Source organism: Eleutherodactylus coqui, chromosome 1, assembly GCF_035609145.1.
Source record: "Eleutherodactylus coqui strain aEleCoq1 chromosome 1, aEleCoq1.hap1, whole genome shotgun sequence".
NCBI lineage: Eukaryota > Metazoa > Chordata > Amphibia > Anura > Eleutherodactylidae > Eleutherodactylus > Eleutherodactylus coqui.
The window spans coordinates 173,007,799-173,025,824 of NC_089837.1; the positions used below are offsets into that span (position 1 = coordinate 173,007,799).

At 46.1% G+C, this 18,026-nt stretch overlaps 1 protein-coding gene across 1 annotated transcript in view; it reads right to left on the reverse strand.

Annotated features, from left to right (window-relative positions):
* Nucleotides 1-13,531, reverse strand: part of LOC136628113 (glutathione S-transferase 3-like) — a 36,350-nt gene extending 22,819 nt beyond the window's left edge. Inside the window, exon 1 of the mRNA XM_066603761.1 lies at nucleotides 13,483-13,531. The gene's annotated coding sequence lies outside the window, so the exon portion shown is untranslated. The remainder of the gene's footprint in view (nucleotides 1-13,482) is intronic.
* Nucleotides 13,532-18,026: the final 4,495 nt, after the last annotated feature.

Genomic DNA, 18,026 nt, shown 5'->3' on the forward strand with positions numbered 1-18,026 from the left:
GCTTAGTCTCTTCACAAACATTTCCGCTAATTACACTGTCCGTGAGAAATGGAAGAAGGAATACTCTATAACTACTTAAGTGTTTTGCACCGGAGAGAGTATTACTGACTACCCTGGAAACTACACCTGCCGGGCAAATAGGCAGGGTAGAGGGAGATTTTTGGGGAACTCACCAATATTTCCCTTGTTTAAAAAAGATTAAGAGCCAGTTCCGATAATGCCAACCACATACGCTACCAAAGAAAAGGAGAAATGTACTAGTACTGTGCCTGCCCCGATCTCCTAAGATGGATTGTCAGTGGAATTCCCATTTGCCAAGGGATAGTGCAGAAGACCTTAGGTTCCGGCGAGGGCACACCCTGTGGGGTGTTAACTTGTACAGATAGAGGGTATGGATGCCCGGAAATGAGCCCAGGGAATCCATGGCCTCCCTCTGAGGTGAGGTAGGGATCCCCCCCTCCTAGGAGTAGGGACTTACGGGCAGTGGGAAAACCCTGACGCAAGGGTGAGGCGACCTGGACGTGTTCACCATTAGGACTATCTCCAGGAGGGACATTGGTGTGGGTGAAGATTAGGGAGTCCCACACCGTGCGTACCTGTGCACGCTACTAGTATTGTAACATTATGCTAGAGCGAGAAGAGAGACCCCTGGTGGTAGTTTTGATCTACACGTGTACATTGACGTCATAGGATAGCCAAGGGGGGTACCTGACAAGTTTTTAAAATTAGAGACCAAGTTAAAACTAGATTCGAGTCCATTTTCCTGATCATTATGGTAAATAAACATTGACTGGATTAATTATGTTTATTATAATTAGCAGTGGTTTATAAATTATACTAGAGACGCCTTATAGGGACTAGTCGACCAATAGGACCTACCTCGACTATGACTTTTTCAAAATAGAATGACCTTAGATATGACTTTAGCTAAAAAGGGGAGTGTCTGTAAGATGATAGGGGAGACTTGTTGTACCTACATCCTAGACGACACGTGACCCGCGGGTAAAAACGCAGTTGCCATTAAGAAGCTGACCGCACTGACTAAAAAGAGCTAACTTTTGGGACCAGTACTCGCCATGGATGAGCGGGTGGTAAAGGATCCTGGCACAGACGGGCGTTGCTGTTGTATGTGAACTGATGGTTACCTTTTCTGTTCTAGTCTGCTGTGTTATTCCCTGTGTCAGAGAGACCTGTGAAACTGATGCTGGAAAAGCCGCTCCCACCATGAGTTTGCTGGATGCATCCCCAGAAGGAGTGGACAAGTCCTACACCCCCTTGAAGACCCTAAAACGAACCTTCAACGCGCTCCAGTTATAGGCTCATGCGCAGAAAACTGTGAAAATTAGATAGAGAATTAGAGGATAGACATTTTAAGGGGGGATTGTGATAGACATGATGATTATTTTGGTATAAAATGTCTATCGATTTATATAACCCAAATGTATTTTGCTGTTGTAATGACTTTCAGCTCTGAGGAGTTTAAAGGACACACACACACAATCTAATCATGGTATTTGCTAGACAATGGATGTCTGATGTAATGTTAGTTAAGTACATAGAAGTTACACAAGAGACCTCTAAGAGTTAAGGGCTATAGTGTTACGTGTATATCCTGTGTTTAACACTGAGTGTTTACCTAGGCCCCCTTCCACTCCTTCACACAAGCTAGTTAAACAATGATTCATCACTACACGGAGCTGACTTCAGCTAGGACAAAAGTCCATACTACCTCAGCACTTGGAAGGGGGTGGGTAGAGAGGTGGGGGATTCTATATGATCCGACAAATGAGAATCTTATATGTTACTGATGTAATCTGTTGCACGCCCATTGAAGGGCGGTTGTCATGTGTTATAATAAAAGGCTTGAGCCTCTACACATTGTAGAGACTCTCCCAGTTTTAGACCAGCACTTGTGTCTGATCTGGTTCGATGATGTGTGCACACGATATAATTCGGAAGCGACAAAATACCCCAAAGCCTGCTGGAGAAATCATAATCCAGATCAATAGAGCATGCCGCAAATTGTTTCCCGCATAGCATGACATTACGGTGCCATGCAGGAAAACATCGCTTACGTGTATGAGGCATTCAAAAGAGTGACGTTCATATTTGTGCAAGATTTACGCATCTCGCAATGCACAAATCTCATGCAATTTTGACGCCTGTGTGAAGGCAGTTTAACAAAGCCAGAAGTTTTAGCTCCAGCTGCTTATGGGTGCCTTTACATGGAGCAATCATCCCCCGAATCGCTGAAAACAGCTATTTTTATCGATATTCGTCCTCTTCACACACAGCCACTGACGCCACTGAGTGAGAGCATCAGCTGACTGAAACAAAGCAGCTAGTAAGCGAGGTCTCATTCAGTGTATACAGGAACCGCTCAGTTATTGAACGACTGCCTATTTATTGTGGATGGAGATGAACAGCTGGAAGAGATCTCTGGCCCGTTCCGCCTCCATTCACTGACTATTGCCCCTGTGTGAGAGCAGCGAGTGATAGTCGATGGGACAGCTGTTGGGTGCTGATGCATCTGACAGTTGTGCTATGTAAGGCCGCCTGCACATGGGCCGGTCAGATTCCGCAAGCGGATTTGTGCCGTGGAAGACCTGCGATTCATCGCGGAAATGAATTGCGATTGTTTGCAGACGATCGCGGACGCGGTTGTTTTTCCATACGGACATACATGGACTCACAGTGGATCGTCCTCGCGGAAAGAAGATTGCAAGCAGGTGATTACACATTCCTGCTTCCTTTTATTTATATGTTGAAATCCGCGCCCATCTGCAATGTAATTGTAGTTGCACTGTGATTTGAACGCTCCCATAGAGATCAATAGAGTCTGTCTGCGCAAAAAAAATTGCAATTCATATCCGCACCTTCAATGGGCAAATATTACAGCGGATCATCCGTGCGGTTGTCGATCGCGGATTCTGCAATTAAAATCCATTCATGCGCAGGCGGCCTAAGGATAGCTTAATGCTGGGTTCCCACTGGTCGGTTTCACTCTGGAAATCCTGCGGTTTTGCCACAGTAAAAAATCGCGAGATTTCCGCGGGATAAGTGCAGCTTCAAAACCCGCGGCGCTTAGCCGCATGCTTCTCCCATAGAGAGGAGTGAGGCCGCAACGGAAAAAAAAAGAATGGACATGCTGCATCCCGGGAATCCACACCGCACTGCCAGCCAATGCCGGCTTTGCTGCAAGATATTGTCTGCCCCATGTGGACGAGGTTTTTGACAAATCTCAGCCACGTGGCTGGCTAATCCTGGGATTAGCGGCCGCAGGCAGATTTGCTGCTGGCAAAGTTCCACGGCAAATCCACCCTGTGTGAACCCAGGCTTAGTTTATCTTTGACCCATCTGATAAAAAGAATCTCAACAGTTTTTTATTTATTTCTGCCGTCTAAACAGTTCAATATTTGTTCATAGTCTGGATAATTGCATCACACACACAAGGTTATGTCCAGAAACACAATGTGCCTTTGCAGTGTTCTTCACTACACCACAATGTATACACAGGCAGAAAAAATTATTATTATACATATTAGGCCTCCTGCACACTTGCGTTTTTCTTGCGCATTTTTTTCATGCGATATCGCTGCATTTTTTTTAAACGCAATTGTTAATGGGACTTTCTAATGTCACTAATACTACTGGGGCTGCCATGGGATGTCACCGTTACTACAGGGGTCACTGTGGGATATCACCATCACTACTAGGGGCCACTGTGGGATGTCACTATTATACTGGGACCGCTGGAGGATGTCAATATTAAACTGGGGTCTGCTGTGGGATGTCACTATTACCGCGGGGGCAACTCTTGGGGATGTCACTATGACCGCGCGGGCTGCTCTGGGGGATGTAACTATTACCGCAGGGGCTGCTCTGGGGGATGTCACTATTACCGTGGGGGTATGTTTACATGTGGCAGAAATGGGCAGGGTTGTTTCAAAATAGACAGCGTGCAGACTGCTTTTTGGATGTGGATATACATAACATAACATAGTAACATAGTATGTAAGGCTGAATGAAGACAATGTCCATCTAGTCCAGCCTGTCTATCCTCCTGTGTTGATCCAGAGGAAGGCAAAAAACCCCAAGGCCAGAAGCCAATTAGCCATTTTGGGGAAAAAATTCCTTCCCGACTCCCTAATGGCAATCAGACTGTTCCCTGGATCAACCCCTAATAGTTCCTACCTTCCTATATGCCCGGATTGACAATTAACCTAAGATTTATATCCTGTAATGTCCTTCTTCTCCAGAAAGACATCAAGTCCCCTTTTAAACTCCTCTATGGATTTTGCCATCACCACTTCCTCAGGCAGAGAGTTCCACAGTCTAATTGCTCTTACAGTAAAGAATCCCCTTCTATGTTGGTGATGAAACCTACTTTCCTCTAATCGTAGCGGGTGTCCTCTTGTTACCGTCATGGTCCTGGGTGTAAACAGATCACGGGAGAGATCCTTGTATTGTCCCCTCATGTACTTATACATGGTTATTTGATCGCCTCTTAACCTTCTTTTTTCTAGAGTTAATAGTCCCAATTTGGATAGCCTCTCTGGGTATTCCAGTCCCGTCATTCCATGTATTAGTTTAGTTGCCCTTCTTTGAATCCCCTCAAGCACTGTGACATCTTTCCTGAGCACCGGTGACCAGAATTGTACACAGTATTCCATGTGAGGCCTGACAAGTGCCTTATATAATGGAAGGATAATGTTCTCGTCCTTCGCCCCTATACCTCTTTTAATGCACCCCAAGACTTTATTTGCCTTTGCAGCAGCTGACTGGCATTGGTTACTCCAGTTTAGTCTATTATCCACTAATACCCCCTGATCCATTTCCATATCACTTTTCCCTAGTAGTACCCCATTAAGTGAATATTGGTGACATCCATTTCTCCTGCCCATGTGCATAGTCTTACATTTTTCAACATTGAACTTCATTTGCCATTTTCCTGCCCAAGCCCCCAGCTTATCCAGGTCCGTTTGTAGCCGCACATTATCCTCCTTTGTGTTAATTATATTGTATAATTTTGTGTCATCTGCAAATATTGATATTTTGCTGTGCAGCCCCTCTATCAGGTCATTGATAAATATGTGGAACAGAGTGGGGCCTAATACTGAACCCTGTGGCACCCCGCTAGCGACTGTGGTCCAATCAGAGTACGAACCATTTATTACCACCCTCTGCTTTCTATCATTGAGCCAATTTTTTACCCACTTACACACGTTTTCGCCCAGTCCGAGCTGTATATTAGTCTATTATGTGGCACGGTGTCAAAGGCTTTAGAGAAGTCCAGATATACGAGATCAATAGATTCTCCCTGGTCCAGCTTAGAGCTTACTTCATCGTAGAAACTGATCAGATTTGTCTGACATGAGCGACCCTTCATGAATCCATGCTGGTGAGGAGTTATTCCCTTATTCTCCTTGAGGTACTCATCGATGGTGTCTCTCAGAATCCCCTCGAAAATTTTTCCCATTACTGAAGTGAGACTTACTGGCCTGTAGTTACCAGGCTCACTTTTGCTCCCTTTTTTGTAAATTGGAACCACGTTGGCAATGCGCCAATCCAATGGTACTACACCGGTCTTGATAGTGTCTAGAAATATTAGGTATAGCGGCCTAGCTATCTCGTCACTTAGTTCCCTTAGTATCCTTGGGTGTAATCCATCTGGGCCCGGCGATTTATCAATTTTAGTTTTCTTTAGACGCTTCCGCACCTCCTCCTGTGTTAGGTATGAGATATTTTGTGAGGGGTTCGTTTTATTCCCCTGTATCTCGTGTGGCATTTCCTTTTCGTTTGTGAATACACTTGAGAAGAAACTGTTTAGTAGATTTGCTTTCCCTTCGTCATCATCAATGATTTCTCCTACATTGTTTTTTAAAGGGCCAGCGCTCTCCCTGCAAATTCTTTTGCTGTTAATATAGTTGAAAAATAGCTTCGGGTTGTTTTTGCTCTCTTTGGTGATCCGTCTTTCTGCTTCCTCCTTGGCAGTTTTGATCTTATCTTTGCATATTTTGTTTTTTCCCTGTATGATTTTAGCGCTTCTTCGCTGCCTTCTTGCTTTAGTAGTTTAACGCTTTCTTTTTTTCATTTATTGCCCCTCTTACCGTCTTGTCGAGCCACATTGGTTTCCTTTTAGTTGAGTTTCTTTTATTTTTAAAGGGAATGAACTGCTCACATGAGGTGATTAGGATCCTTTTGAACTTTTCCCATTTGTCCTCTGTACCGTGATTTTTGAGGATGTTGTCCCAATTAATGTTACCGATAGTAGTTCTAAGCTCATCAAATTTTGCTTTACTAAAGTTTAGTTTCTTTGTTGCTCCTTGATAAGGCTTCCTATTGATTGACAGCTGGAAGTTGATTATATTGTGGTCACTGTTCCCCAAGTGCCACTCAACCTGCACCCCCTTTATACGTTCCGGTTTGTTGGTTAGTACTAGGTCCAGAGTGGCCCTCCCTCTTGTTGGTTCCTGCACAAGTTGGTTCAGGTAATTGTCTTTAATTACTCTCAAGAACTTATCACCCCTGTGAGATTTGCAGGTTTCCTTCTCCCATGTTATATCTGGATAATTAAAGTCCCCCATGATAATTACTTCATTGCGCTTTGACACCTCTTCTATCTGCCTTAGTAGTAAGTTTTCAGTTTCTTCTGTTGCTCTTGGTGGTCTATAGAAGACCCCTATCAGGATTTTGTTATTTTTTCCTCCCTGTATTTCTACCCACAGAGATTCCACCTGTTCGTCTCCTACCCCTATATCCTCCCGTAGCCTCGGCTTCAAGTTCGATTTGACGTACAGACATACCCCTCCCCCTTTCTGGTTCCTTCGGTCCCTTCTGAAGAGATTGTACCCCTGCAAATTCACCGCCCAATCGCACTTATCATCAAGCCATGTTTCCGTAATTCCGACTATATCATAATTTTCATCAGTCATTCTCGCTTCAAGCTCACCCACTTTACCGATCAGACTTCTTGCATTCGTGGTCATACAATTTATATCATTTTTTGTGTTTTTTAAATTTGTTTTGTTGCTATTCGTACTTATGGCTGATCTATCAGTTCTAACTGTACTAACCCCACCCCCTGCTCGACCCCCATTCCCTTTGCTTGGACCCGGATCGCTAGTTACACTGGCTACCCCACTATTTCTCATTTTGCCCTCCCCCCCAGTCCCTAGTATAAGCACTCCTCCAGCCTTCTAGCCATCTTATCCCCCAGCACAGCTGCACCCCCCCCCCCCCATTAAGATGCAGCCCGTCCCTACAGCAGCCGACCCTTTGTAGCCGACAGCAAAGTCAGCCCAGTTCTCCAGGAACCCAAATCCCTCCTTCTTACACCAACTCCAGAGCCACTTGTTTACCTCCCTAAGGTCCTTCTGCCTTTCTAGTGTGGCTTTAGGTACAGGTAGTATTTCCGAGAAAACTACCCTGGAGGTCCTCGCCCTGAGCTTGGACCCTAAGTCCCTGAAATCATTTTTGAGGGCCCTCCAATGACCTCTAACTCGTTCATTGGTGCCAACGTGCACCATGACCACTGGATCCTCACCAGCCCCTCCCAGTAATCTGTCAATCCGATCCGCGATGTGTCGAACTCGAGCGCCAGGAACACAACACACTGTTCGACGATCCCGGTCTTTATGGCAGATTGCCCTCTCTGTCCCCCTAATAATTGAGTCCCCCACCACTAGAACCTGTCTAGCCTGCCCTGCACTCCCCGTCTCACCGGAGCAGTCATCCCCCTGGCGTTCAGAGGGCATGTCGTGCTGCAGCGGTGCTGGCTCTGTAATGGCATCGCCCTCATCTGCCAATGTTGCAGACATGTTGGGTTGTGCCAGTTCAGGACCAGCCTCCCTGGATCTATTCCCTCTACGCCTCCTTCTATCTGACACCCAGCTGACTGCCTGCTCCCCCTGCACTTCTTCTGTACTACCATCCGCCCCAACCTCTACCCCAGCGAGTGTCTGCTCAGTGAGCAGCAAACTCCTTTCCATGTTGTCAATGGCTCTCAGTGTTGCCAGTTGCTCATTTAGATCCAGAATTTGGACTTCTAAATGTGCGACGTGCACGCATCTTGCGCAACAGTATGCAAACTCGATCGGCTGATCAAGGACTGCATACATTGCACAAGTAGCACACTGGATGACATTGCCAGACATGGAGCTCATCCTAATGGGGATCTAGAATTTACTTGTGGAAGTAGTGAAGATAGACTTGTTCACACTCCGCTCACACGCTGCTGCAACCGCTCACATGCTGCTGCAACCACTCAACCGCTGACCCGCTGCTGCAACCGCTGACCCGCTGCTGCAACCGCTGACCCGCTGCTGCAACCGCTCACCCACTGCTGCAACCGCTCACCCGCTGCTGCAACCGCTCACCCGCTCACCCGCTGCTGCAACCGCTCACCCGCTGCTGCAACCGCTCACCCGCTCACCCGCTGCTGCAACCGCTCACCCGCTGCTGCAACCGCTCACCCGCTCACCCGCTGCTGCAACCGCTCACCCGCTGCTGCAACCGCTCACCCGCTGCTGCAACCGCTCACCCGCTCACCCGCTGCTGCAACTGCTCACCCGCTGCTGCAACCGCTCACCCGCTGCTGCAACCGCTCACCCTCTACTGCAACTGCTCACCCGCTGCTGCAACCGCTCACACGCTGCTGCAACCACTCACCCGCTGCTGCAACCGCTCACACGCTGCTGCAACCGCTCAACCGCTCACACGCTGCTGCCTCCGCTCACACGCTGCTGCAACCATTCACATGCTGCTGCAACCACTCACACGCTGCTGCAAACCGCTCACACACTGCTGCAAACCGCTCACACGCTGCTGCAAACCGCTCACACGCTGCTGCAAACCGCTCACACGCTGCTGCAACTGCTCACACGCTGCTGCAACCGCTCAACTGCTCACACGCTGCTGCAACCACTCACACGCTGCTGCCTCTGTGTAACCACTCACATGCTGCCGCTCTCGCGCAACCGCTTACCCGCTGACACTTATGCGCAACCGGTCACAAAATGTTTTGGTTTTTTTTCCCCCTCACAAACACTTAGACCACCAGACACACACACACAGAAGACACAACTAACCAGATACACAGAAGACACACACTTAGCTCACAAACACACACAGAAGATACTTATCAGCTCTTCCACTCCTCCACTCCTCCTGGTGACGTCACCCGCTGTCCCGGCAGCCGCTCACTCTGCCCTCCTGTCTCAGCTGCTCTAGTGCTCCGTTCTGGTCCCCTCCGCTGCTGCTGGCGCTGGACTCCTGGTGGCCTCTTGGCGCCGGCTACTGCGCTCCGGTCTCTCCTTACTGCCCCCGCACCTGCTTCGGCGCCGGTATCGGCTGCTGAGCTGCTCCGCTGTCCCCTTCAGCCCCCCGCTCATGCCTCTGTCTCGGCGCGCTGCTCTTGGCGTCTGCTGCAGAATTTGCCACATTTCTGACCTATTTATGACCTAAAGAATGGTCATGCCAAATTTCATGTTTGTATGACATTGGCAAGTTAAAGAATTAGAGACGAGTCAGTTAGTGAGTGAGGGCTTTTGCCTTTTTATATATAGACTAGTAATTATTAGGAAATTATAGTACCAGTGTTTGTGGTGGCACACATAGCTCTGCTACATGCTGCATCCAACCTGATTCTCACGCATCATAACACAGCTTTGCTACATCCATCCTGATCTCCAGACATCACACACACAGGTCTGCTACATCCATCCTGAGCCCCACACAGCTCTGCTATATCCATCATAATCCCCACAGATCACACACATAGCTCTGCTACATCCACCCCGATCCCCACACAGCTATGCTACATCCATCCAGATCCAGACATCACACACAGCTCTGCTACATCTATCCTGATCCACACACATCATTGCTACATCCATCCTGATCCACAGACATTACACACACAGCTCTACTCCATCCAGCCTGTTCCCCACACATCACACACACACAGCTCTGCTACATCCATCCTGATCACCAGGCATCACACACAGTTCTACTACCTACTACATCCATCCTAATCAACAGATATCACACACAGCTCTACTACATCCTTCCTGACCCCCACACATCAGACACACAGCTCTACTACATCCATCCTGATTCCCAGACATCACACACGACTCTACTACATCAATCCTGATCCCTAGATATCACACATACAGCTCTACTACATCCATCCTGATCTCCACACATTAGACACACACAGCTCTACTCAATTCATCCTGATCCCCACACATCAGACACAAACAGCTGTACTTCATCCATCCTGATCCCCAAACATCAGGCATACACAGCTCTACTACAACCATCCTGATTGCCTCAGTCACGTGTCTTACAACTGGCGTCACTGCTCAGAACGCTCGGCAGTAACTCGGCTTCTCTAGTTTTATCGCACTAAATTTCTTCTATTTTTTCTTCACACATATACGCTAACATCTGGGGCGTAGAAGCTGGTGAACAGGTGCACAAATCTAGCGTTTGTGTGCCTGTTCACATGGCATTGGCCCCGGCGCATATACGCCAAGGTCACCTTGCTGTCACCCCTTTACCCTCCCTTACCCTCGCAGGCTTATATCCGTTCTCTTTCCCACCCGCTCTTTGCAATGGGAGAAAGTGGAACGGGGCGGAGATAAGCGCCCCCCCAATCCAGCCTCCTCCCATTGCTGGCTGCAGACAAGGGGCAGGGAGATGGGCAGAGCCTAGCCAGCCAGCAATAGGAGGGAGCGGGACAGGCGGTTCTTAGCTCTGCCCCTGTCCTGCCCCCTCCCATTGGAAAGAGCGAGCGGGGAGGAGAGCAGAAGGAGGGAGTTTAGCACTCTCCTTAACTCCCTCCCACCTTTGGCCGCTGTCATAGGCTCCCATAGGAGCCCATCCAGCGGCCAACGTATTCTGGCCCAAAAGATAATTCCAAGACTATCTTCTGGGCCCGACGTAAATATGCCCGCTTCTATATTGGCCGGCCGGGCGCTTTTACGTCTCAGGAATATGACTATGTGATCTGATGCATTAGAATCCAATGTATCAGATCACAGCGTATATTGGACAGCCGTGAAATCGTCCGCCCGATATACGCATGCTGGAAAGAAGCCTTAGGCGTATACAATGAGCGGTAAATGCCTCCATGTTAATGCCAGGCGGCTCACACATGGAAGGAATTACAGCTAATAGTGAACAACCCCTAACCCTTCATTCATCACTACACTCCTTCCACGCTCCTACGACTTTGCAGCAGGCAGACAATCAGGAGCTTTTTAGCTAATCAGGCACGGGGGCCTCACCTGGCTGTCAAGCAGCCTAACAGTGGTGTACACCAGTAATGGGCATAGTTGAACTCCTTCACCGGGCCCCTTAACTGTGCCCCTACATGCAGTACGTTCTACATATCCCTGAGGAAACCACATTATTTTATAACAGAAGTCACAGCTTCTACAGCCATGTCAGTGTGAGAGAGGAGAGGAGACGGAGAGGACCGGAGAGAGAGGACAAAGGGGTCTTGGCTGACGCAGGCACAAGTTAGGTCATCGAAAGAAGGGAAGAGGAAGTGCACAAAGTCTGCTTCAAAAGGCAATGTACACTAGAAAAAGTGTTAAACTTTAGCTTTGCATATACCCCATTTCCCCAAAAATAAGATAGGGCACCTCCCCCCCCCTCGCTTGTTGATCCAAAGGAAGGCAAAAACAAAAACCAAATCACATGCCAATTTAGCTCCTTTGGAGGAAAAAAATTCCTTCCCGACTCCATAATGGCAGTCAGAACAATCCCTGGATCAATGGTTTGAGCTCTATCTAACTCCAAGACCCGGCTCAACAACCCCGCTGGTCACCTAATGTTTATATCCTGTAATATCATAGCACTCTAGAAAGACATCTAATCCCCTCTTAAACTCCTCTACCGATTTTGCTATCACCACGTCCTCAGGCAGAGGGTTCCACAGTCTCACTGCTCTTACGTTAAAGAACCCCCTTCTGTATTGGTGATGAAACCTGCTTTCTTCTAGACATAGAGGATTCCCTCTTGTTACCGTTGCAGTCCTGGGTATAAACAGATCATGGGAGAGATCCTTGTATTGTCCCCTAATGTATTTATACATAAGTATTTGGTCGCCCCTTAACCGTCTTTTTTTCAGGGTAAATAATAATCCCTCTCTAAGTATTCTAATCCTCCCATTCCATTTATTAATTTAGTTGCCCTTTTTTGGACCCCTTCAAGCACTACAGCATCTTTCCTGAGCACCGGTGTCCAGAACTGTACGCAGTATTCCATGTGGGGCCTGACAATTCCCTTATATATTGGAAGAATAATGTTCTCATCCCTCGCTCCTATATCTCTTTTAATACACCTCAAGACTTTATTTGCTTTCCCAGCAGCTGACTGGCATTGGCTGCTCCAGTTAAGTCTACAGTCAACTAGTACCCCCAGGTCTTTTTCCATCTCACTCTTCCATAGCAGTACCCCATTTAGTGTATATTGGTGGCATCCATTTCTCCTGCCCATGTGCATTACCTTTCATTTATCAATATTGGACTTCATTTGACATTTTTCAACCCAAGCCCCCAACTTATCTAGGTCCATTTGTAGCTGCATATTGTCCTCCTTTGTATTAATTACCTTGTATCATTTCGTATTGTCTGCAAATATTGATATTTTACTGTGCAGTCCTTTTATCAGGTCGTTATTAAAAATATTGAACAGAATGGGGCCTAGTACTGTGGCACCTATTTCTGTGGCACCCCACTAGCAACAGTGGTTCAATCAGCATACAAACTATTTATTACCAGCCTCTGCTTTCTATCTCTGAGCCAGTTATTTACCCAGATACACACGTTTTCACCCAGACTGAGCTGTCTTATTTTATATATCAACCTGTGTCAAATGCTTTAGAAAAAACAGATATACAAGGTCAATAGACTCTCCAAGGTCCCACGTAGAACTTGCAGAAGCTGATCAAGTTGGTCTGACATGATCAACCCCTCATGAACCCATGCTGATGAGGAGTTATATTGTTGTTTTTCTCGAGGTATTCTAGAATAGCATCTCTCAAAAAGTCCTCGAATATTTTTCCAATTGTTGAAGTGAGACTTACCGGCTTGTAGTTACCAGGTTCTCTTTTTGACCCCTTTTTGTGTATTGGGACCACACTGGCAATGCGCCAATCTAGTGGTACAACCCCAGTCTCAATGGTGTTCCTAAATATAAGAAATAGTGGTCTATCTATCACATTACTTAGTTCCCTTAAACATCCCAACAAAATAGGAGAATTCTAGGACTTTACATTTTTGGGGAATGCTATCAATGCAACCTTCAGCTGTTATCTTGTACTGTAAACATCTGTTTCTCCTTTGAAAATTAACAATTCCATATCCATCAAATGAATAGGCACCCACATAGTAGATAGCTTCCAGATTAGAGGCAGGAGGAATGGGTACAGTGAGATTTCTGCATAATGTAAAATAGTGAAGCACTTACAGAGCAGCGAAGTCAGCAGTTCTGGCCTCTTCTTACTGTGTCAGTTTCAAATCTGCTATTTGTAGAAGGGTAGTGAAGGGGTGTGTCAGTTGGTCTGACATGATCAACCCCTCATGAACCCATGCTGATGAGGAGTTATATTGTTGTTTTTCTCGAGGTATTCTAGAATAGCATCTCTCAAAAAGTCCTTGAATATTTTTCCAATTGTTGAAGTGAGACTTACCGGCTTGTAGTTACCAGGTTCTCTTTTTGACCCCTTTTTGTGTATTGGGACCACACTGGCAATGCGCCAATCTAGTGGTACAACCCCAGTCTCAATGGTGTTCCTAAATATAAGAAATAGTGGTCTATCTATCCCATTACTTAGTTCCCTTAAACATCCCAACAAAATAGGAGAATTCTAGGACTTTACATTTTTGGGGAATGCTATCAATGCAACCTTCAGCTGTTTCTCCTTTGAAAATTAACAATTCCATATCCATCAAATGAATAGGCACCCACATAGTAGATAGCTTCCAGATTAGAGGCAGGAGGAATGGGTACAGTGAGATTTCTGCATAATGTAAAATAGTGAAGCACTTACAGAGCAGCGAAGTCAGCAGTTCTGGCCTCTTCTTACTGTGTCAGTTTCAAATCTGCTATTTGTAGAAGGGTAGTGAAGGGGTGTGTTACTCCACAGACAACAGCTTTTACATGAGGACGACTCAGCATTGCCAAAGTCCAGAAATCTGCTTGCAATAAATGCAGCTACGCAGTGTAACATATATGTATGAGGGCTCCTTACCACGAGAGTATGCGTTTTTACATTCGTTCATCCACGCCGTGAATTCATATGAATGGACGATTTTCCGCGATGACAGCCATAGATAATTAGCGTTTTCTCGGCCATCACATGAGCGGTGCAATGTATTAAGCAAAAAAATATGTCACAGCCCAGAAATCCCTCACTCTGCATAACTACTCTGAATGACTTCAAAAGCCTAAGTAGAGGCACCTGTAAGCTTTTCCCTGCACTGGACACTGCTAAACTGCCTCATTCTCTCTATTTCTACAGTTTCCAAAGGAGTCTGTGGGAGCCGCCGGGTGTTCACTGTCCACGGCTTGGTCTTCCACATTTTGGGGACATGGGAACAGTCAAACTGGTAACTACTATTCTTTATATCAACTTGATATGAACATCACTTACCAACGCTTGACTATCCCTAGCTGCGCTGTTGGCTGAAGCACAACAGCGCCGCTAGACTTAACATAGGACATTTTACCTGGTCTGACAGATCACTCAATGTATCAAACTCAAACTTTATGATTTTACAGCAGCGTATCTGTTTTCTCTCAGAAAGTAGATGGAACATTAGCTGGTCATTCCTGTGGTATCAGGGAACTAAAAGAATGCAGGCTAGCTATAAGCAGAGATGGTGAGGGAACACTTAACTAACTTAAATGAATTCAAGTCTCAATGTCCAAATGCATTACATCCTAGGATACTGAAGGAAGCAGCAGAGGTAATTGCTCGCCATAATCTTTGAAAATTCCCAGAGAACAGTAGTAGTCCCAGAAGATTGGAAAAGGGCAAATGTTGTCCCTATCCTCAAAAAAGGGAAGAAGGTGGATCCAGGAAACTACAGGCCTGTGAGCCTGACTTCTACAGTGGGAAAGATATTTGAACAAATTATTAAACAGCATGTATGCAAGTATTTGGATAGAAATTGAGCAATTAACCAGAGCCAGCATGGGTTTGTAACAAACAAGTCATGCCAGATGAATCTAATTTCCTTCTATGACATAATCATCAACTGGGTTGATCAGGGAAATGCAGTGGATATAGTATATCTTGACTTCAGTAAAGCATTTGACAAAGTATCTCTTACCCTACTTACTGAAAAAATGACCAAATATGGGATTGACAAGGCAACTGTTAGGTGGATTTACAACTGGCTGAGTGATTGTACTCAAAGAGTGGTCATAAATGGCTGCACATCCAAGTGGAAGAATGTATCAAGGGGCGTACCACAAGGCTCTGGAAGGAGGGAATTGATGGGAAACTGATCAAATTTGTTGACGACACAAAGCTAGGAGGGATCGCTAACACTAGGCAAGAGAGAGTATTCAAAAAGATCTGGAAAAAGCTTGAACAATGGGCAGCGACTAACAGAATGGTATGTAACAAGGAGAAATGCACGGTCCTACATCTAGACAAGAAAAATGAAAGGAGCACATACAGAATGGACGTAATTGGGCTAAGAAGCAGCACATGTGAAAAAGACTTGGGTATAGTAATAGATCATAGACTGAACATGAGTCAACAATGTGATGCAGCAGCCAAAAAGGCAAACACAATTCTGGGATGTATTAAGAGAAGCACAGAGTCTAGATCACATGAGGTAATTATCTCCCTCTACTCATACTTAGTCAGAATTAATCCAGTTCTGGGCACCCCACTTTAAAAATGACATAGACAAACTGGAGTACGTTCAGAGAAGAGTTACCAAGATGGTGAACGGTTTGCAAATTATGTCCTATGAGGAACGATTAAAAGATCTGGGAAAGTTTAGCTTGCAAAAAAGAAGGCTGAGAGGAGACCTAAAAGCTGTCTACAAATATCTGAAGGGCTGTCACAGTGCAGAGGGATCAGCCCTATTCTCATTTACACAAGGAAAGACTAGAAGCAATGGGATGAAACTGAAAGGAAGGAGACACAAATTAGAAATTAGAAAAACAGTGAGGGTGATCAATATGTGGAACAGGTTACCGCGGGAGATAGTGAGATTTCCTTCAATGGAAGTTTACAAACAAAGGCTGGGATGATTTAGTGATCCTGCACTGAGCAGGGGGTTGGACCCAATGACCCTGGAGGTCCCTTCCAGCTCTACCATTCCATGATTCTGTTCTATGATTCTATGTCATAAATCTAATGACACCAAAATCATCCACCAAAGGTCAGGCAAAGGAGTCAAAGTGTGGTGTAAGTAAAAGCCTGTATGTTTTTATATTTTAGATAGATCCCTGATAAATATGTTCATTTCTACAAATTTAGACCATGTAAACTAAGGGCTCTCTCACACAAGTGTATTTCGCGCGCAGAAAATAGGCAGTGACATGCATATTTGCTGCATGCTGACACTCTCATACACTATCTTGGCATGTATGCATGCATAATAAGTGCCAAGATACTGCACGTCACATAAGGCAATGCAATTGATTGCCTGCGAGCTACCGCGTATCACATGGGCGGACAGAGCCCGCAGAATATGCAATTCCTATACAGTTGAGTGAGCCTGGCTTGAGCCTCAAAGGTTTAATGTTTAAACTATGTATACACACTCAGTTTATGCATTGTTAATTTGCTTTACTGCACATAGTAAACAGTGATGTCAGTGTTCGGCAGTCGGCTAGATGACTCGTCCCATCTAAATATGACATTACCTGAGTCTAGCATTGCGACTTAGATAACAATCAGGCCACATTTTTTTAGTAGTCAATTTAGAAATACAGGTAATTTCAAAGGGTTTACTTACTTTTTCTTGTATCTGTGTACAGTTGTCATATATACAGTGTGGCTCATAAATAGTGGAGGCAGTTAAAGGGTGAAGTTGTGGATGGAGTATATCTCCCTCCCAGGCTCTTAGTCTGGACAGGGTGGAGATCCAGTCCACAGCTTCACCATAGTTCTCAGGAACCTCAGCTGCAGGCACTGACCTCGTTGCTGGGGCATAAAAGGCTGCAGCTCCCAGGAGTCAGTGCCTAGCAGCTTGAGGTGGGATTGCCACTTGCCTGGTGGACCTGAGCACCCTGCGTGGTGCAGATTTGGATGGACTGTGTCATACGGACCTTTTGTGTGGCTGTACAGCCTGACAGCCTGGGGAGAGGCATACAACCTGAGCACCCTGTGTGATGCAGAAATTGCACGTCTTATGTGGACTTTGTGTTGCTTTTGGTTGGAGTGTGCCGAGCCAAATAAAACAGAAGTGAGTTTTTACCTACAACTTGGAACAGTGTGTCGCTGCCGCCCCTCCCCTGGAGGACAAACTATCACATTTGGTGGAGGATGTGGGCAGCAATCTCGGCTGCTGAGGGCAACGGCGCGACACCTGGTAAAGTGTTCTGGATGAAGCCTGCAGTTGCGATGCAAGTGCTGACCCCAGCTGTGGAGGAGCTGTTGGCGCTTGTGGACTGGCTGAGGGATGTCCTCCAAAAGCATCCGGCCTGGAGGAAAGACGGAGCTCCGACTGCAGCTGGGCCATTTTGCCATGAACAATAACTTGTTCTATAGAGTAACAAAAATTGGCGAGAAAGTGGTGGAACAATTGGTCGTGCCAAAGCCGTACAAAGGCAAGGTGCTAGACTTGGCACATAATCATATATTAGGGGGACATTTAGGAACTAATAAAACACACTTTTGAATGCTTCAAAGGTTCTTCTGGCCGGGGGTGTACAAGGACATAAAAGAGTACTGTGAGTCGTGTCCCACCTGTCAGAGCACCGCTCCTGTGTCACACTTCCATAGTCCCTTAGTGCCTCTCCCGATTATAGAGGTTCACTTTGAT